This window comes from Coenobita brevimanus, chromosome 97 (assembly GCF_032717465.1).
Source record: "Coenobita brevimanus isolate Jiangsu-jjx chromosome 97, ASM3271746v2, whole genome shotgun sequence".
Taxonomy (NCBI): Eukaryota; Metazoa; Arthropoda; class Malacostraca; order Decapoda; family Coenobitidae; genus Coenobita; species Coenobita brevimanus.
In genome coordinates, this window is record NC_137050.1 from 33,489,758 (window position 1) to 33,511,841 (window position 22,084).

Sequence of the window (22,084 nt, forward strand, 5' to 3'; positions counted from 1 at the left end):
GGAGCTAGTGCAATAAAGAGAGGCAGGACACAAAAACTCTAGGCAACAACCTGTACACGTATATTACCACAGTCAGACACAGGACAAATCAGCAGATATTACAGCACAATATATAGCAATATAAAACCTTATCTAGGATATGTGTATCTCGCAGGATACTTGCTTTTCCGATACTAATGACAACACAACAATCCTAGTATATCGAGTGCAGTAAATATAGGCGCGCGCGCGGGGGCGCGGGGGGAGGGAGTTGTGACTCACTAGGAAGAGATAGGAGAGGTGTGGGGAGTGACTTGGGGCGGCTAGGAGAAAGTTATGGTAATACTGGAAGGCGGCAGATATTAGCCGTGAAATTTATATGGTTTCCACTAGCCAAAATACTTTGGTAAATGAATCTTATCCTTGATTTACACTTACTTGAGATTTGGGAGTGAGAGCGAGTGGTAAACAAGATTTTATGGGTAGCGTGGGGGAAGGAGAGAATACTATTAATACTTCCTTTCACAGTATTCCTTCACAGTAATGGGGGTATGTCTTTATAGGCACAGGCTTATTAATTATATGACAGAGATGTCACTCACATGTATAGTCAAACAGATCTCGTTCCACAGCGTGGGGGAAAGATAGAATACCATTAATACTTCCTTTCACAATATTCCTTCACAGTAATGGGGGGGTGTCTTTATAGGCATAGGCTTATTAATTATATAACAGGGATGTCACTCGCACGTATAGTCAATCAGATCTTGGTCCACATTCTCGTCCTTTAACTTCTCACTGTGATCTGATTTGCCCCGATATTCACTATATGAAATCACTGCACAATACCTACACTAGGGGAGAATCACACTTAACCTAAATCACTCACGTTACAATATCACACGTATTCATCAGGGGGATAGGCAGGAACATGTCATTGGTGATCCTGCTGGGCTAGGGGCACCGTCAATGCGGGGCGTGCCGAGAGGGCACGGGACGGCTCGTAAGGGCGTCCTCTCGTGTCCTGGACTCCCCGTGGCTTCCGGACTTGGCTCCGGCGTGTGGCCCTCGGGACTGGGGCCGAATAGCTCCAGGAACCTCTGTGACAGGTCCCGGCGTCGTGGGGGCGTGGAGAGATCACGCCCGGGTGTCCTGGGGAGAACCGAGAGAGACTGTGGGCTGTGGTCTCCAGCGTCTAGGGGCGCCGACAGGGGAGGACTGCGGCAGTGACTTCCACTGGGGTCCGTCAGGTGCGTCTGCTCTAGAGCCAGGCGTAGAGAACAGAGACCAGGGGAGGCCGGGAGGCCTGTCTGGGTCACTCTGGGACAGGAAGCCTGGGCTTCAGTCTCCTGCCATGGGGACGTCCCTCTCCTTTGCATGCCCTCGGAGCGACCATAGATCATCTCACGAGGGAGGGAGCAACAATAGGTCGTCCCTACCACAACACTCTCGGAGCGACCATAGATCGTCTCACGAGGACGGGAGCGACCATAGATCGTCTCTACCGGAGCACCTTGGGAGCGACCATAGATCGTCTCTACCAGAACACCTTGGGAGCGACCATTGATCGTCTCTACCGGAGCACCTTGGGAGCGACCATAGATCGTCTCTACCGGAACACCTTGGGAGCGACCATAGATCGTCTCTACCGGAACACCTTGGGAGTGACCATAGATCGTCTCTACCGGAACACCTTGGGAGCGACCATAGATCGTCTCTACCTGAACACCTTGGGAGTGACCATTGATCGTCTCTACCTGAACACCTTGGGAGCAACCATTGATCGTCTCTACCTGAACACCTTGGCAGCGACCATTGACCATCTCTACCTGAACACCTTGGGAGCGACCATTGATCGTCTCTACCTGAACACCTTGGCAGCGACCATTGATCATCTCTACCTGAACACCTTGGCAGCGACCATTGATCGTCTCTACCTGAACACCTTGGGAACGACCATAGATCGTCTCTACCTGAACACTTTGGGAGCGACCATAGATCGTCTCTACCGAAACACTTTGGGAGCGACCATAGATCGTCTCTACCGAAACACTTTGGGAGCGACCATAGATCGTCTCTACCAGAGGGGCGCCGTCTGGAGTTTGATTTCTAACTCCACCCCTAGCTAGCTCAGCAATTCCACTACACGAAGGTAGTGTCCTTCTCCTACGGTGGCGGCGGCGTGGTGGCTGCATGTCACAGGGGTGCACGGCCTGGGCTGACATGCGTTGCTGTTGCCCGGAGTGGTGGTGGCTGGTGGCGGCTACCCCATGGGGTCCGTGTGGGGGTGTCGGCATATTTGCGGGCAAACTATGCTGTTCTTGGTTTGCCCTGTCGTCGGGGATACTATGGTATTCTTCGGGGGCACTGTTCAAGCCACGCATTTTACTTTTCCTGTTACACTAAGAAGACAAATGCCCCTATGATTACCACACATTTCTTTTTCCCTTTTCCTTTGTATAGGGGAATATTTATACCTAACTTCTAATCCTCTGGGACTCTACCTTCCTCCCAGGCCAATCTGTACACCTTTCATAATACTACTCTCTCTCCCCCATGCTTTGGCATTTCACCACACACTCCATCAATTCCTCGGGCTTTCCCCATCTTGACTTCTGGTATGACTTAAAATATTCAACGGATTTTGATCAGTGACCTTGAGATCAAGGTCAACGTCATTCATACTATGCAGATCATGTTCGCTCATGACCCACTACATTTCCATCAAGTTTGGTCAAAATCGGCCAAATACTTCCCGATTTCGCACTCTCAGGCATGAGGAGGCCATTTTGATATTCCTCAATATCTCAAAAAGTGTTTATTGGATCTCAGTATCAATACCCAGGTGCACTAGTATTTGTCAACGACTACATACTGGAACATTTGCAAAGCGACTGATTCAGTACTTATTGCTGCGCAGGAGAATAAATATTGAAAAAATATCATAGAAGGCGCTAGTGTGGCGCTAGTTTTAGGAAGAGAAAATGAAGCTTGCACCCAAGATACATCCCTCCTGAAATTTTCAAGTCTCTATCTTGAACGGTCTTGGAATGCCAGCCTTCTAGATCATCAAAACGAAAAACAAAAAAGAAAGAAATAATATGTACAATATCAATAAGAACTCCACGGAGTGTGGAGTTCTTAATAATAATAATAATGATAATAATAATAATGATAATAATAATAAATAATAATAATAATAACAACAACAACAACATTAATAAGTACTTGGAGTGCAACAGTTGTGTCCGCCAACTGGTCTAAGGGCAGAATATTTGATTTTACCCTGTGATCTTGACCTTCGACAGATTTCCCTTAAAAATCGAATTACTTAATTCTTGTCTAACCTCTAACCCTTCCACTGTGTTTGGCTTGGATCAGATCAAAGCCAGCCAGTGCCTTTGATATTTAACCCTTCCCTATGACCATATCATCTGCCTAATTGCTCTCAGAATCGAATCTCTTTACCCTCATTTTAATTTCATTCCTTCCACAAAGTTAGTTTACATCAGATAAATAATATTTAAGTTGCCTTACCATGTGACTTTGATCTTGAACTTTTTGCCCTCAGAAACAGTAGGTCAGCCTCTTGGGTGATCGTTAACTCATCCACGGACTTTGATCTAAATCAAACTCAAACTGTTTTAGGCATTTTGTTTACACATTGACACGAGATCGAACTTTGACCATGGCATGTGTCCTTGACCTTTGACTGTTCTCAAAATGGAATCCCATCGTTCTTAGCTGACCCTTACCTTTTCCTAGAAGTCTGGCTCAAATAAGATCAAACCTGTTTGAGCTGATCTTGTCCTGTAGCCTTGGCCTTTGACCTTTCAATGTGACCATTACTTTTGACTGCGTGTTCTCAAAATCGAGTCCTTTTAATCCTGCCTTATCATCAGTCATTCCACAAAGTTTGCTGTAAATCAATGAAAACTATTTACACTGAACTTGCAATGTTTAAAAAAAAATAATAATAATAACTTTTTCACATTACTTCTTTGTGGTAGGTAGTGGCAACCATCGTCCACTCACTTGATGTAGTAATGCCTACTTCTTCTTTCACTTTTATCTTTTTTTTTCTGACTGTCCTCCTCTCTTCCTACTTCTCCCATCTTTCCTGTCATTTTTTGACTCTCCTTTACAGGCGGCTTTACACTGAGTGACAAACCTATTGGTTTCCTGTAAGCCAGGAATCCATTTACAACGCTGGGTGGTAACAATTTAACCAACCCATGCGTTTTCCCTACTTGTCAACAAGTGGGTTGGTACAGAGATAATACCCGTCCACGTAAAACAAATTCAAACACAAACGGCCACCCCTTACGGGATTATGACGCCTGGCCATAGATAGATAGATAGACTGACCCTCAACCATTTCACCAAGTTTGGTTAAACTGGAATCAAAACTGAGTTTTTTAACACACACACACACACACACGCCGATCGAAACATAACACCTCTCCCATCGCGCACTTGGAATTAATCATCACCATCATCATCACATACATCCCCTGGAGTGGAGTTGTTCAGCGATGCAAATTGCGTACTGGAGGATTTCGGCCTCTCCGTTTAGGGAAGGTTACAGCCAGAAGGCTTTTCCATGATGGTTTAGGATGCACTGGGAAGGGGTGTGTAGGAAAAGGAGGGTGCACGTAGGACAGTGGGTGTCTTATGTTTGTGTGTATATGAAAAGCCTGTATGGTCCTTCACCCTCCCTCCCTCAGAATACAACCCATTCGTCAAACTTGCATCCATGTACCTACTCACTTCGTTTATTATTCTCGTGAAGCTTTCATCCATTTTCTCCGTGTCGGTATTTGCTTCATCTATTTATTCTGAATTCTGAATTCTAGAAACAGAACGCAGGAAATCGTGAAACAAAAGCAGCAAGCTCTCAGAAGGTACAAAGGAACCTCTGATGAAGAGAAGGAACATGGCTGCAAGGACAAGAAGAGATCACGTTGAAGCTGCCGAACTATAAAAAAAAAAAAAAAAAAAAAAAAATCCAAATACAAACGAAGATATTCGAAAGCCTGACATGAACGGAATTGAAACTTCAAGGAATGGAGGAAGCCTGAAGGCAACCAAGCGGAGGCTTGGTATAGCAAGAAACTTTTTTTTTTTTCTTTTTAATCTCAGAGACTAAAAGTAACAAACAACAGAAATGAATTGGATAAAATAGCAGAGGAATTTTATTCAAACCTTTACAGTGGCAGTAACGTGGTCGAGGAGTTGGCTCAGATTAGAGAAAGGGTAGACACAATCATCCCCAGTGTTACATAAGATGATGCAAAGAACATTTTAAGGACAATGAAGAGGGATAAAGCAGCAGATAATGACGGTATCACTGCTGATCTTATTACGCATGCAGGTGACTTTGCATTAAATGAACTGGCAAAGCAATATACGAAATGTCGAAACTGTATCCAGATCTTTGAAAAAATTCTTCTGCTTCACAAAAAGTTGACATAAAGAACCTAAAGGACTACTGTACACTTAGTCTTTTGCCTTTCGTGTGCAAGCTTTTCACAAAAGTCTTACCAAATCGAATTACTCCCTTAGATGCAAGCCAACCAAGAGATCAGGCAGGATTTCAAAGTGGTTACTCGACAACAGACCATATCAAAATTATTCATCAGGTGATTGAGAAAACTTCAGGAAAAAAAAAGAAAAAAACTATGGCACTTGCTGATTATGAGAAAGAATTTGATTCAGTTGAAACTGCGGTGATGATAGCAATTTGAGAACAAGGTGTAGAAGAAACTTACGTTAAAGTACTAGAATATATTTAAGAGACAGCACGACCATCATAAAACAACATAAGGACAGCCAGAAAATACCAAAAAAAAAGGTTAGACAAGCAGACACAGTATCACCCAGGTTATTCACCATGTGCCCAGAGGACGTTTCAGATATGCAGATTGGCATGACAAAGGAATTAACAAACAGTTAGGAACTGAACACCTTTAGATCCGCAGACGGCATATAGTCCTTTTCAGTGAATCAGAGGAGAAACAGCAAGAAATAATAACTGACTTGAGCAAGGAGAGTCTGAGGGTGGGTATATGAAGACGACGATGATTTTGTTTAGCAGAAGCGTTTGTACCCGTTCAGTGAAAATGGATGAAGAATTAGAACGTGTCGAGGAATACATATCTAGGGCAAGCAGTTCAGGCAGACACAGTCCGTGACGAAGAACTCAAGCGGAGAATTTGATTGGGATGGAGGGCTTTTGGCAAACTAAGTAACAATATGAAAGACAAGCATTTACCATTATGCCAGAACAGACGGATAAATAATAAGCGCATCCCTCCTATTCCAAAATATGGATCAGGATCGTGGAACCTAACAAATCCTTTGAACGTAAACACAGGAGTGCTCTAGGAACGAAGAGGATTACACTAGGGGTCACATGGAGAGATAAAATGAGAACTTCATGGATAAGAGAACAGACGAAAGTAAAGTATATAATCACAACTGAAAATCATAAAATGAATGAGGCACGATCACGTCCTTCGTACAACACATAACAAATTGACAGCTAGGGCAACTGAGCGGCAGCCCAGTGATGAAGTGATAGAATGAGGCAGACAGAGGATGAGAAGGCGAGATGAGATTCGGAGATACGCTGAGATCGGATGGCACAGACTAACAGCCAACCGGTTCGAGTGGAAAAAGATGGGAGAGGCCTTTGTCCTGCAGTGTACTGATTCATGATGATGCTGATGATTATGATGACCGACTCACTGCTATGTGAACAGGGTCATGGAGTTTAAATGCAGTTCCCCAGACCCGGCAACAGAACACCGCGTCTCTCAATTGCAAAGTAAGCATGACACTGCCACACCACCAGCACTCCTTACTTAATTAGCTGTTAAATGCCTGATCTTCCAAAGGACTGGGCCTAAGAATGGCTTTTTTATGGAGTAACTGTGGGAACAATGATTCTCTTACGTCACCCAGTACGATTGATTGATTGATTGATTGTAGTAGAAACTGGCGGCGCAACTGCTAAGGTCATATGCCGCCGGACAACAAGCTAAAACACATGGCAAAGAAATAGTGCATAATCGATATAGAGTTAATAACTTTTTCTAGAAATAAAACACTGAAAATAATAAAGGAATAGTTAAAAGAGAAAATTTCTTATAAAAGTGGAAGGAGGTCCGCCTCCTGAAGAAAACCAAAAACATCAGTAAAATTGCTATGGGCTCCACCAAGCATCGAGGAGAGACAGTAGGCACCATCTACCCCTGTATGCCTATGGAGGAATCTCCGACGCAGGTCCCCCAAACTTGAACACTCGACCAGCAAGTGACGGACAGTAAGGGGAACAAAGCAATCATCACAGTACGGTTGAGTCTCGCCACTCATCAGGAACCCATGTGTAAGCCGGGAGTACCCAATGCGAAGCCTAGCAAGAGCTACCTCCAATCCCCGAGGCATGGAACGGAGAACCCTTGGCACAACCACTCTCTGGAAGACCTCTTTCAGCTTATTATGAGCGACACCATCCCAGCGTCTCTGCCAACACACATGCATTCTGTCCCGCAAGTAAGGTGTTAGATCAGATGCAGGAATCGGATATTCTGTTGGGGGCTGTTGAGTAGCCGCAGCCTTGGCCAATGCATCCACAGTCTCATTGCCCACCACACCAACATGTGCGGGAACCCAGCAAAAATCCACTCTCTTCCCCCCACGACGAATTTGGAACAGCCACTCCAAAATACCTAAAACTAAGGGATGGGAAGAGTTAAAAGAGTCCAGGGCCAAAAGCGCCCCTTGAGAGTCGCTAAAAATAGTAAAATAATTGTCAGGGTGAACAAACACCAACTTCAAGGCTAAAATGATGGCTGACAACTCCGCAGTAAAAACTGAGGCAACCAAAGGAAGACTACCTCCACGGCTAAAATTGGGAAATACTACTCCAAAACCAACACCTGATGCGGATTTAGAGCCATCAGTATACACAGGCACAGAACCACCAAGACTAGAAGAATGTTCTAAAAATAACCTTAAAAGACACTGAGGAGCGACAAAATTCTTTGAACCCGCAATGGGCCTGCAGAAAGTTACCTTGGGCAATATCCAAGGCGCAACCCTTGGGATTCGAACAGGACTGACAGGTACTGCCGACAAACCAAACCCCTCCATTAAATCCTGAACCCTATAGCCAAATGGACGAGGCATGCGAGGGTGTCTGCTATAACACAAAAGACAAGACTGTTTCGTCACACCCTCACAGACAAGTGAGTCTGGAAGGCGACGAATTCGGAGCCAGCACCGTACTGTAACAGACTGACGCAGTAGATCTAAGGGAGGCACACCAGCTTCCACCAATAAGCTGGGAATTGGAGAGCACCAAAAAGCCCCACTTGCAAGGCGAAGACCAGCATGATAGAGAGCATCTAGAGTTTTTAGTTTTGTTTCTGTGGCAGAGGAATGTACCTCACAGCCATATGACAGCTTAGAGGTTACAAATACCTGAAACAAATACAAGAGTGTCCTTCGATCAGCACCCCAAGAGGTATGGGACAGAACTCTCAATAGACTGAGAGCCTTCATACATGATGTTTTAAGATTTGCCAAGTGTGAGACCCATGTCAAACGACAATCAAAAGTCAGGCCCAAGAATTTCGTCTCTGTCACACAACGGAGTCTCCTGCCATAAAGCTGGAGATCAGGGTCCGGGTGTACCCCTCTCATCCTACAGAAGTGCATAGCCACAGTCTTTGAAGGGGAAAACCGAAAACCCTTGGAAGTGGCCCAGGCAGAAATCTTGTCCAAGGCAAGTTGCATACGCCACTCAATAGCAGACATGTGGGAGCCAGAAAACCATATAGCTAAGTCATCCACATAAAGGGATGAGGATACCCCGGTAGGCATAGAATCAAGAATACCATTGATGGCCACTGCAAATAGGGAAACACTTAAGACACTCCCCTGTGGGACACCTTCCTCCTGGCACAGTGGCGCAGAGAAGGTAGAACTCACATGGACCCGGAACACACGATAAGTCAAGAAGTCTCCAAGCAACACAGGCAGGCGACCACGTAAACCAAAGGCATGAAGTTGTTGGAGGATGCCATGGCGCCAGGCAGTGTCATAAGCCTTCTCAAGGTCAAAACACACAGCCACAAGATGTTGCTTGGAGGCAAAAGCTTCACAGATTGACGCCTCGAGCCTGATAAGGTTGTCTGGAGTGCACCGTAATTTACGGAAACCACTCTGCAACGGAGAGAGAAAGCAACCCTTCTCCAGAAACCACATAAGCCTGACATTGACCATCTTTTCGAACAGCTTGCACACACATGATGTTAAAGTGATAGGGCGATAGTTGGAGACTTGGGAATGGTCTTTACCAGGCCTGGGAAAGGGGTGGACAATACCCAACTTCCAACTCCTCGGAATAGAGCCCTCACTCCAAACCCTGTTAAAAAGGTCCAATAAAAACTGAAGTGAATCAGTCGGAAGATGACGCAGCATAGCATATGGAATATCGTCAGGCCCAGGAGCAGTGTCACGACACTCTGAAAGGGCAGCACGCAGCTCACGGTGGCTGAAATCTAAATTATACGGCTCTCCGCCACGAGAGCGAAAGTCAAGACCCAGCCTCTCCTGATTCCTACGAAAGGTAGCAAATGGCTGAGAAGGATCCTTCGTGGAGACAGCATAAAACTGATCAGCAAAAGCAGAAGCTACTGCATCTGGTGCAGACACAAGTTCTCCGTGAAGGCGCAACACCGGAGGGGAGGGGGGCGAGAACCTACCAGAGATCTTGCGCACCTTTTTCCACACCACAGACATTGAAGTTGAAGATGTAATTGTAGAAACATACGACCTCCACGAGTTACGGCGAGCATTCTTCATGACCCATCTATAGTGAGCAAGTGCTTTGCGAAACTGGATTTTTAGAAAAACAACATTACGATTGGCAAAATACCGATGGGCAGCCACTTTGTAAGCTCCCTTTGCTATGGAGCAGTCGTCATTCCACCATGGCACAGGTCTCCGGGAAAAAACACCAGAAGTCCGTGGGATGGAATGAACCCCTGCTGAGAAAATGGTCTTAGTAAAATAACATTCGGCATCATCGATAGTTGAAAAATCAGTAACCCTGTTGGCAAATACACATAGTTCCTCAAAGAGTGACCAATCAGCCCTGTCCAGACACCAGCGTGGCAGACGGGCTACAGGAACAGAGTGAGTAGGCTGGACCAATACAGGATAATGGTCACTACCATGTAGATCATCCAAAACCTCCCAAGAAAAATCAAGGGCACAGTTAGAGGAGGAGATGGTAAGGTCAATGACAGAATACGTGCCAGTCTGAACATGAAAATGGGTCGGCCTTCCATCATTTTAGGACAACCAAATCTAAATCCCCAGCCAAAGAGGCAAGAAGATCACCCCGAGGACTTGAAAGTGAGTCACCCCACAAAGGATGGCGGCCATTGAGGTAACCAAGGAGTAGGAAAGGGGGTGAAAGTTGGCTGATAAGGGTTCCTAGATCAGCACGTATAACAGGAAGGGAAGGTGGAAGGTACAGACAACAGATGGTATAGCACCTCCCAACGTGCATCTGTACTGCTAGAACTTGAAAGGGGGACTGAATCTCAAAGGAAATAAAGGGGACATCAGAACGGCACAAAATTGCACATCCACCACTGTGACCACCAGGAGGAGATGCGTGGAAGGCCTTATACCCCTTAATGGAAGGGAACTGTCTGTCTCCCACCATTGTCTCCTGAAGACACACACATAGTGGGTTCAGAGCAGAGAGTAATAACTGCAATTCCTCCCAATTTGCCATGACACCTCTACAGTTCCACTGAAGACAGATTGGTACCGATTGAGCCATAGTGATTAGTATTAAATATTATGAACTTAGAAAGCTATGTAGCAACCTCGTTGGGAAGGGAGTGAAAGCCCTTCTTCCTAGGCATGGAGCTCTGCCTCACCAACTGAGAAGGCAATGAAAATTTAGAGTTTCCATGGGTGGAAGTACCCTTACCCCGAGACATGTCCCGCCCATCGCCAGAATGAGTCCGAAACACAGAGACCTTCTTGGAAGACCCACATGCCCCGTCCGCACACCCATGTGAGGGTTCAGCTGGCACCCTGGGGCCAACCGAACCCCCCCCAACCAAATCAATCAAAGGTTGGCCGCTGGGTGATGGATCAGAGGGAACAAGCAACTGAACTTTATGAGTATCTAAAGACCCAGGCCCCACCACACCTGAGGAAGAGGCAGGGACGGGAATCCTAGAAGGGCCATCATGAACACCCACAGACTTAGACGCCACCACTGGCTGGGTTGTCAAGCGAGGACCCCCCTCAGAATCCTCGTGCGGTACAGAAGTTTGAACCTTAGAAGGAGGGGAGTCACCGAAAAACTCCTCACTCCTCACTCGTTTGAGGTTGGCAGATGCAACCTCCATCTCTGCACCAGAACTTAAAGCATTAGAAACTGTAGTACCACACTGTAAAGAAGAGTGAACAACAGTAGCAGAGCAGGCAGATTGTACAGGAGCAGCAGTCGGTACCGGAGTAGCAGCCGATACAGAAGTATGAGAGACGCTGTTTTTTTTGGATATGTCAGGACAAGGATGCACAGGAAGGACATCGGGAGTTTTGGATGTGTCAAAGCAAGGTGTAGCATCAACACGGGTGTTTGTCACAGGAGGAACCGGAGGAACTGGGATGGGGGAGGCACTCCCAGACGCTGGAAGAACCACCGCAGAGGGGACACCTCCAGAGACAGGAGGCACCTCCCTGGAGGAAGCACAGCTGCTTCCAGGCTGCACTCCCTCAGTGGAACCCCCCGGGCGAGAGGGCCAGGAAGTAGAACCCCGAGAATTTGATGGGGCATTGCGTGATGGCAGGGGCACCTGCCAGGTAGCTTTATGGCGAGACAATACAGCAGCAAAGGTAACCCCAGGGCGAATGAACCATTCCCTTACCCTGGCCTTCGCCTCAGAAAAGGAAATTTTCTCCTTCGTTCGGACAGAAATAATCTCATATTCATACTTGTATACTTCGCAATCCCTTGAGGAGGCTGCATGTGCTCCTCCACAGTTCAAACATTTAGAGGGTTGAGAACAATCATCTATACCATGAGAAGTTCCACCACAATTTCCACAAACCTCAGGAAGGCCAGACGCTTCCCACCTGCAAGAACGGCGAACATGACCAAACCTTTGACAATAATAGCATCTTCTAGGTCGGGGAACATAAGGTTTAACCTTAAGCTTCCACCATGCAGCAGTGATGACCTCTGGCAAAGTAAGACGATCAAATGTCAAGATAAGAGCGGGCGTGGGGGTTAAAATCCCATCAACTTTCTTCATTATTCTTTGTACTGCTACAACTCCCTGAGGAGCCAGCCCCTCTAAGAGGGAAGAATCAGAATATGAGACCAAGTCACGAGAATATACAACCCCTCAGGACTGATTTAGGACCAAGTGACGAGAGGGAGATACAGGATAATCAGCGACCATAGTTAGGGACTGGATGCATAAACTCTCCTCTTCATTCTTGGCTTCTAGCAATAGAGAACCATCACCCTGCAAAGAGACCTTGGGGGTAAATCCACATGCTGTAACTAGGCCACTGTGAATCTTAAAACAGTTCAGGTTCCAGAAGGAAGTACCATCATCCGTTTTGAGGACTATATATTTTGTGTAGCAGTGTTTCACAAAGACACCAGGTAAAAACTCGATACAGGGAACATCTGAACTCGCAGTTTTGGCAGACGACCCTGAGGGTACAGGGTCGTCGGCCAGAGAGTGACCACTTGATGCCGACTCATGTGGCTGGTCACCGACCACACGAGCGGTTAAGAAATTGTATAATGTATCCATATATACTTTAGTAAATATGAATTGGCACCAGGAGCCAAGGGAAACCGCCTACCAGGGAGTGAGGGGACTGAGCGCGGTCTGATGCGAGCGGGGTACCTCGTCCCCAGAGGGTGTCCTCAAAAGGACACCTCATGATGCGAAAGTTTGCTCCCACCAGTGCAAAGACCCCCTTCCCCAGCACCCCCCAGCCCAGACACCCAACCAACCAACTCGGGACAGCACCAAGGCGATCCCTCTGGAGGGCGGCACTGATGACCCTTATGGGTAACCTACGTTTCGGGCAGCGCTTAGTCAGACCCCTCACCCACAACCCTACCCGCGTGGGAGACCCTGCCGGATGTCGTTACATCCACGGGCAGGCTTGTGGGATCACAGGGGCACGCAAGCCCCCCCACCACGACAAAGTGGCTGCCCACGGGGGGCACACCCAGTACGGTAACTGGCGCCACACACCATTCTACAGTGCGTCATGACGCGGGACTCGTTCTTTGATCTTATTTTGTAGACTAGATAAGTTATGAAATTTGGGGAATTTGGTATTTAACCTTTACGGATGTGTAGAGAAGGTTGAAATCTGATGGCTTACTTTTGGAATGGGGTCGGCACCCTGTAGTTTTGCTCTAGAATTCAGTTTTCAAGATATTTAAGTTTTCTAAAACATTAGGTAAGTTTCGAAATATTGATAATATGGTGTTTAACTCTTTGGAATGTGTTGAGGAGGTTGAAATCTGACATGTTAGATTCAGGAGGTCGGCACCCTTCAGTTTTGCTTTAAGGCGCACACTTTTCGATATATTTTAGTATTTTTTTTTCTACAATTCTAAGTTTCACTTTTCAGAATGTTTAGAGAAGTTTGGGGGAGGGGTTGGTTTCATGTGGGATGGCGCATCTCAGTTTTGCTTTTGAACCAGTGATTTTATATATATATATATATATATATATATATATATATACCCGGTATATATATATATATATATATATATATATATATATATATATATATATATATATATATATATATATATATATATATATATATATATATATATATATATATATATATATATATATATATATATATATATATATACCCGGTATATATTTTACTACAGGCTAGATTAGTTTTGATATTTTGGGAATATGGTGTTTTACCTTTGGGAAAGTATACTGTAGAGGTTGAAATCTGATGGGTTAGTTTAAGGGATTTGTATTCCCCAGTTTTGCTCGAGTACACACGGTTTCAATATGTTTAATAAAATTTCAGTTTACTTTTGGCGAGTTCTGGTTAGTTTAGGTTAAGTTTAGCTAATCTGAATTTTGGTAGAATAGGTCTGTCGCAAGGAAGTTATAACTGCAGTGGCTATGACGTCATTCGCCGGGGATGACTCGTGAGACCAACAGGCGGAGCTAACGGCCATATTGAATCACTCAAAGTAAAGAATTCCTTAGGGTATTATATATTTAACTACCAGTATGTAGCCTAATACTAAACAAAATGTAAAACACTCCTGTTAATGCACTGAAACCCATAATACATACGGTACTGCATGTGGACATGTGGAATGACAACATATGGTCATTCCTTCACGGTCCAGTATTGCACCACTACCAGCACTGTTGTGCAGCGTATTGTGTGTCCAGACTTCTCGGGTCCAGTTACGGTGCAACTCTGGGTCCTTAATTCCTGACCGGGTCAGCTCTAGCAAGGAAGGGAAAACACAAACACCACGGGTAAACAAATACACACATAGCGTTCTATGATCAGAGTCGAAGTTACACAGTGCTTTACATTGATATTGGTCTCAATCACTTGTCCATCTAGTTCAGCATCTTTGTCTCACATCTGGGCTATTTCTCTCACCATATCGCAAGCAATATGACACCACTATAGGTAGAACATTAACACAGACAGATGGACATATAACACAACCCAGTATACCCACAGGGACAGTTCTTAAGCCTAGGTGCTCGCGGAGCATAGACGGGTCTTAGCTAATACATCATCTCCGCGTGATACATACGGAAGTCCGTAGCTAACTTAGCTTCTATGCACGTGTCACACAGGCCGAGAATATACCATAGGTCACACTGAGGGCGTGAAGGGGAGAGGGGCTTAATGAGGATGGAGAAGGTTACTCTCTGGGGAGTCGGACCGGGGATAGGGAGGAGAAGGGAGGGGGGATATAGCTGAGATCTTGTTGTGGTATGTGAATGGTGCAGGCTTGTCTGTCACTGACCGAGAGGGGGGGGGTCTCGGCCCGGGGCTGGGGATATACACTCCGCACGTGATTCATAGGGGCTCGATTCATCAACGGGAGGGGAGATACTATAGTCGGGGGAGGGGGGGGGGAAGAACTTGCCATGTATGGGGATAGCAACACAGGATAACGGTTTGTTGATAGTTCACTGAAGGGGGGGGTCCACGACATTGGGGAGGTATATGATCACGAGACCTGTCACTCACGGTTCTGACGGAGAGGAGGCAACGGCCCCTGGGGGAGAGGGCCTACACAGGGAGCTCCAAGTGGCGGCTGGGCGTGGGAGGCAGGCCGTCCGGGGAGCTGTACAGGACAGTGGGGCCCGTGGCGTTGCCACGAGTCTGGGAGTAATGGGGAGGCGTCTGGGGTGGCTTCCTCGCCGCGTTGGCCCTAGGAGGCAGGGCTCTCGGGACTGGGCCTGAAGAAGACCAGAAGTCGGGCAGTGTGCCGTCGGCCCTTGGTTGTCCTCGGGGTCCAGGGGAGGGCCTGGTAGAGTCCCGGCCCGAGTGTCGGCCGGCAGGAGGATGCTGCCAAGGTAGGGTGGCCTATACCCTGGTCCAGGGTGACCGTCAGGAGAAAACTGTGGCCGCCTGCATCAGGGGAGGCCCTTCGGTCTCGGTGAGCGCCTGGGGAGGCCCACTGGTTCTGGGAACTGCAACCTCTGCTACAGGGGGAAGCCGACAGGGGAGAGCTGCAGCCTCTGGTCCTGGTGGAGCCCATCAGTGTCTGGGGTGACCCGGGCTGCAGGGAACAGACTTCGGGCCTCGGGGGCATCTCGTCTGGTCTGGACTCAGGAGGGAAACCTGTGGGGGAAGAAGCTCCAGTCCTCCAAGGAGAGAGCTGGAAAGAGTGGCATCTTGCTCTAACACCAGGGCAGTGGGTCGAGCCAGAGGTGACTCCTTCCGTCAGGCAGCCCCGTCGGGCACTGCCTGTGCTCCTAAGTGGAACAGGGGTATGAGGGCACTCCAGGCACTCCTGTCGTAGGGCTAGGGCCTCCTGCCTTGGAGACATCAGGAGGAAGAGGTCGGACGTACACTCTTGCCGCAGCTCTGACTGAGCATGCCCTCTCTTCGTCGGGTTGGGGTTACCTGTCCCAGGGACGTCAGGAGGAAGAGGCCGGACGTACACTCTCGGCTAACGCCACAGCTCCGATGGAGCATGCCCTCCTTCCGTCTGGGAAGGTCCTGTGCCTGTAACATCGGGAGGAAGAGGCCAGACGTACTCTCTCGGCTTTCGCTGCAGCTCTGACAGAGCGTGCCCTCCTTCAGTCTAGGCAGGGGAACAGCAACCCTAGAGGCTCCTCCTGAGTGCTCACCTAAATAAGGAGCCGATCCAGAAGACTCGGCGTCCGAGGGTGTGCCTGGGAACTTGCCACTGCAAGTCCCACCCCGATTCTGTCGAGCACTTCCTCTGCTGGAGAGTAGTGTACTTTTTCCGCACATTACTGGGTGGTCTGGTTGCGCGGATGATGGGCGCCAGGTCACGAGATGTGTCGTTGCTGCCTGGACAACCGCCCAGGTAAGTCAGCCCCTCCGTTGTCTCCTTGTGGGGTGGGTGTCACCCCCTCACTCTCTACTCCTGGGGTATTGGTGTCGGGCTCATCCCGTCGCGCTGGTATTTCAAGCACATTACCACTGTCAGTACTTTCACTCATTTGTACCATCAATATCTTCTTTTATTAGCATTTCCTTCATCACACTTGCACCGGCAGGACTCAGGCCTACATCCTAATATTACCACACACGTGTCACCATTAATTTACTCTCTTGAGCCACACAAGCACCAGCACTACCAGTGCTTAGAGTACAGATATCACTCTACTGGACAAGTACCAGTTCAGTTCCTCAAGTCCAGCAAATACGAGGTCTGAGCAAAAAGTATTCGACCTTCAGGTGGTGTGAAAAAAAATATTTACTGAGTTCAGATTTTAATCTCCTTCAAGGTATTGCTGAGAAGCGGGATTTGCTAGTTAGGTAGTGCTGGAGGGTTCCCAGTGGTTCTCGCAATTTCTGTTGTGGCAGAATTGCCAGTTAGCCAGCTAATTGTGAGAGGAGGTATTTTGTAAGCTGTACAATAATATTTGTGCTCTTTTTCTCTATACTGTTTTATTTATGAGATTGTTAAATTATGAAACTTTATCTCTGTATGTTTTGGAGTGTTATGCAGTGTAAGAAAACTCTGGATATTTTGGAAGTCTTAGAGTTGGTAACTTGCTTCTCTGAGAATGTAGTAGATCATTCTAGTATTTAGGAAGCTTATATAAGGATGGGGAAGGGACTAGAGTCAGTCAGTTCAGTTTGAGTTTAGTTCAGTGCAGGCCCGTAGCCAGGACTTGAAATTTGGGGGGGCCATCTCCATCACAGGGGGGGCTTTATTTTTTAATACTATTCTTTCCACATATATTACTTCTAGAATGTACTGTATGAACATGTAATGAACTAAATATATGCTGCATTATATTAGTGTAAGCACTAAAACCCGCTGAAACCAGTTTTGGGGGTACCAAAATGAACGTTATTCTTTTCTCTACACGAGAAGCTCCATAGCATTTTCAGCTTTCATAAGTTTCAACTCGTATCATTTTCAATGCTAATTATAACTCCGGCAGTATTTGCCGGGTAGTCAAATGGTTGGTGACAGAGTGACTTGGAGGAGTTTTGTCTGCGGCCACCCTTTGCGGGATTAGGGCGTCGGGCTATAGATAGATAGATATAGACACTGATATTGCTAACGAGGTTACGAGTAGACGTGCTTACGTGATCATTCGTCCCACAAAGTACTGTTTCGCACTGTCAGTTGAGTGACGCTCTACGCTGCACCTGCTGTCTAGTGTGCCAGGGCACAGACTGCCAAGGTTGGTAGGCTTCACGGTGTTTTCGTCGGTATAAGTTTGAATCTGAAACGGTGTTGCGCGCCGTTTTCCTAGCGGCAAGTGCCATATAAACATGCAAACCGCCGCCACGCTGATACGGTTCATTCAACCATGATCGGGTTCAACTAAAGTCCAGTCTAACACCTATAACCTATACCAGCGTATTTTGCATATTACAGCATGACCATATGATAACCGTCACTAAACATGTAACTGTATAGAATCAAATCATGTCATGAATAAGTAGTACATCTGGCTTGAATTGTCGTATATTTTCCTGGTTTGTGTGTAAGCAAATCATATACGGTTCTAAGTGAAAAACTTCTGGGGGAGCTATTGAGTTTTTCTGGGGGACTAAGCCCCTCCATAGCCCCCCCGTGGCTACGGGCCTGGTTCAGTGTCAGTGCAATTAGTGAAGATTGTATAGCTACAGCACTTGTGAAAACAGTGATGTGTTGTTGGCCAGGACTAGTTTTTTTTGTTTTTTTTTTACGTGTCCGACTCTGGGCAAAGGCTTCAGGGACTATCCCCAGGGCATATCCCCAAGGTCCAGTAGTCCTCCTCCACCTCCACATGTCACCACTTCGGCACTAACACCCACCGTCCATACTGAATACGTGCTAGGGCTGTCTCATACAGGACTGGCGTATTGGTATTTGCAGGAGTATTTTTACATGTTGGCGGTCTTCTGGTAGATCAGTAAAGCCTACTTTTTTTTATGAAATTCAAATCCATAAACTGTTCCCTGTCCCAGCGGGGATCTGATCAGCGGTCCATTAGGACTGCAGACCACCTCTCTACCGACTGAGCCACTGCCTACCTCTAAATTAATTATTTGGTGAATAAAGACTATGGACTTGGGAAGCCAGTGTTTATTTACCACACCTGAGCCGATCTTGTTGCACACCTAAAGGCTGCCCATAGGAAGCACAGCTCACTGGGCAATGTCCTTCTATACTGAACTACTACTGTTGGAGCCTGTGGCAGTGTGGAACAGGGACGTAACAGTGGTGTCAGGAATGTGGATCATTAGAAAAGCGCTACAGTGAGTCAAACCTTCAACATGGAGACTGAAGGTGTACAGACAAGAAGCCAAGCTAGGCAAGAGAAGACATCACTGGCTGCAATTATGAAGCTGTTACAAGCACAAAGTGTAAAGTTACAAGCACACATGAAGGACAAAAAGAACTGAAAGAACAATTACAGGCCCAAAGTGAAGGACAGAAAGAACTCAAAGAACAATTACAGGCCCAAAGTGAAGAACTGAAAGAGCTCAGGAACGAAATCAAAGACCAATTATTGCAAGCACAAAGTGAACAGCTAGAGGCATTATAGGAGCAACAGAGGGAGTTACAAATGAGGGTGCAAGGACAGCTAGATGTTTTCAAGGGGGAAATGAAGGAAGAACAACTACAGCTGAAGGAGAAAGTATACGCTGAGCTGCAGCAGCAGAAGTGTGAGGAAAGCAATAACCTGTTGGAGTGCTGACAGCATCTAGACGACCAGTTAAAGATAATTAGTGAGAGAACTGAGGCTGTAGAGAAATCTTGTACTGCTGAGCCTGAGATTAGTGTACAAGAGGCATATGAAAAAAATGGACAGTGTATGGTGAATCTTGAATCCCAAGCATCTAAACGTAGCATTACAGGGTTGAATAGTCAGAATGCAGGAGTTTTAAGTCATGGGCTTAACTATGATGCCCCAGTTTTTAGGCCTCAAAATAATGAAATGCATGGCTATAATGGGGGTCCAGTTCAAAAGAAACCTCAGGAATTTGATGGCAAAGTCTATTGGGAAGCATACCGAGTGCAGTTTGAGTTACTTGCAGATCAGAATGGTTGGGATGATCAGCAGAGGGCAGTACAGCTTACTATTAGCCTCAAGGGTGCAGCAGTGGAAATTATGTGCCAGATGTCAGCAGAGGAGAGGAACAGTTATCAGTCCTTAGCATAATCACTGGATCACAGATATGGGACCATGTACCACACTGAGGTTTACAGAGCAAGATTCCGGAGCCATATGCGGGCTCAAGGTGAATCCCCACAGCAGGTTGTTCATGACCTGGCACACAAGGCATACCCTGGATCAGCACCTAACCTGTTGGCTATTCTACTGGGGATGCTCTTGATAGTGCGAAGTTGAAAGTGCAAGTGAAGCAGGCATAACCAAGAAGCATGCATTAAGCACTTGCCAGGGCTCTAGAATTTGGTCCAGTATGTCCACTTTTCAGGCAGGTCGTAGTGTGGGATTCAAGGCAAAAAGGGGCACATACGGAAAGCGGAAAAACTTGAAGTAAGTTGCTGGTACTGTGAAAAGCCAGGACATCCTAAAGTGGACCGCTACAAGTGGAAGAGACAACAGATCAGAGGAGGTTGCTGGTTCTGTGAGAAGCCAGAACACAAGAAGGTGGATTGTTACAAATGGAAGAAGGAGCAAGAACGGAATAGTGCAAGGAAACCCACGATTGCAACTAACGGGTGTTAGACATGTGGTGAGATGGGACACTTCAGCTATGAATGTCCAAATGAGAAGGACAGCAAGGAGAAGGCTGCAGAAGACGAGAAGGATGAGGATAAATTAGTAAAGGCTGGTGACAAGAGGCAACAACCGGCAAGTTTTTCCCAAGAAGCCCCACCATTGAGGAAGTACAAGAGAACCTTGATTGATAGTGTGCGAGAAGACGGAAAAACAAATGGCAAGCAGAGTAGTAGGAATGGGAATCTTAACAAGAAATGCAGCCGTACTGCAGTGACAGGGCCAGTGTCAGATAAAGAAGACCTGAAGGGGATGCTAATGGAGGATGAAGATTTACAACCCGTGCTAGAGTGGTTGCAGTGGAATATAGTGCGCCCATCTTGGGAAGAAGTTTCCAGGTTCAGCCCTGCAACCAAGAGCTACTGGAGTTGGTGGGACCTTCATCATTTGAACAATTACTACTGGAGCATCAGTGGGAGACACCTCATGGCCTCAGCAAGTATTGGCAACTGGTGGTTCCTAAGAAGATGAGGTCCAAGATCTTGGATGAGTCCCATAACCAGGTCACTAGTGGGCACCTGGGAGTGAAGAAAACTCTAAGCTGCATGTGACAGAGGTTCTACTGGACTGGCACGAGCCAGGATGATGAAGAGTGGTGAAGAGGGCTTGTTAAGTATGCTGTGCCAAGAAGGGACTCAAGAAATATGGTTGCGCCCCTCTTCAGCTGTACCAAGTGAGTGCACCAATGGAAAGTGTCACACTGGACATTGCTGGACCTCTGCCACTCACTGAAAGAGGAAGCTGATATAATATACTGTATGTGTTGCCATGCACTACTTCACAAAGTGGCCAGAAACCTATGCCATCCCCAAACAAGAGGCTGCGACTGTTGCTCGGGTGTTGGTTGACCAGTTCTTCTGTCGTTTTAGGATGCCACAGAAGCTACATTCAGACCAGGGTAGAAACTTCGAGTCTGCTGTGTTCCGTAAGTGCTGCAAGTTACTGGGAATGAGGACCAGGACGACCCCACTAAGGCCACAGTCAGATGGGATGGTGGAGAAATTCAATTGGACCCTGGAAAAGAACTGGTCAAGTACTGCATATTGCGACAAACAGAATGAGACCAGAAATTACCTGTGCTGCTGATGGCATATCGGTCTGCATCCCGTGATTGATTGATTGATTGACTGCAAATAATTAAAATCTGGCGGTGAAACTGCCAAGGTCATATGCCGCCGGACGACAAAGTAAAACACACAGCAAAATAAAAAGTGTATATTCAAATCAAAATTAATATCTGTTAGTAGGAACAAAACAATGAAAATAATAAAGGAATAGTTTATAAAATATCAATTACTTATAAAAGTTGAAGGAGGCCCGCCTCCCGAAGAAAACCAAAAACATCACTAAAATCACTAGAGGCTTCACCAAGCATCGAGGACAAACAGTAGGCACCATCTGCTCCCTTATGCCTATGGAGGAATCTCTGACGTAGGTCCCCCAGACTCGGACACTCGATCAGCAAGCGACGGACAGTAAGGGGAACAAGGCAGTCATCACAGTACGGTTGAGATTCACCATTCATCAGGAACCCATGTGTAAGCCGCGAATGCCCAATGCGAAGCCTAGCAAGA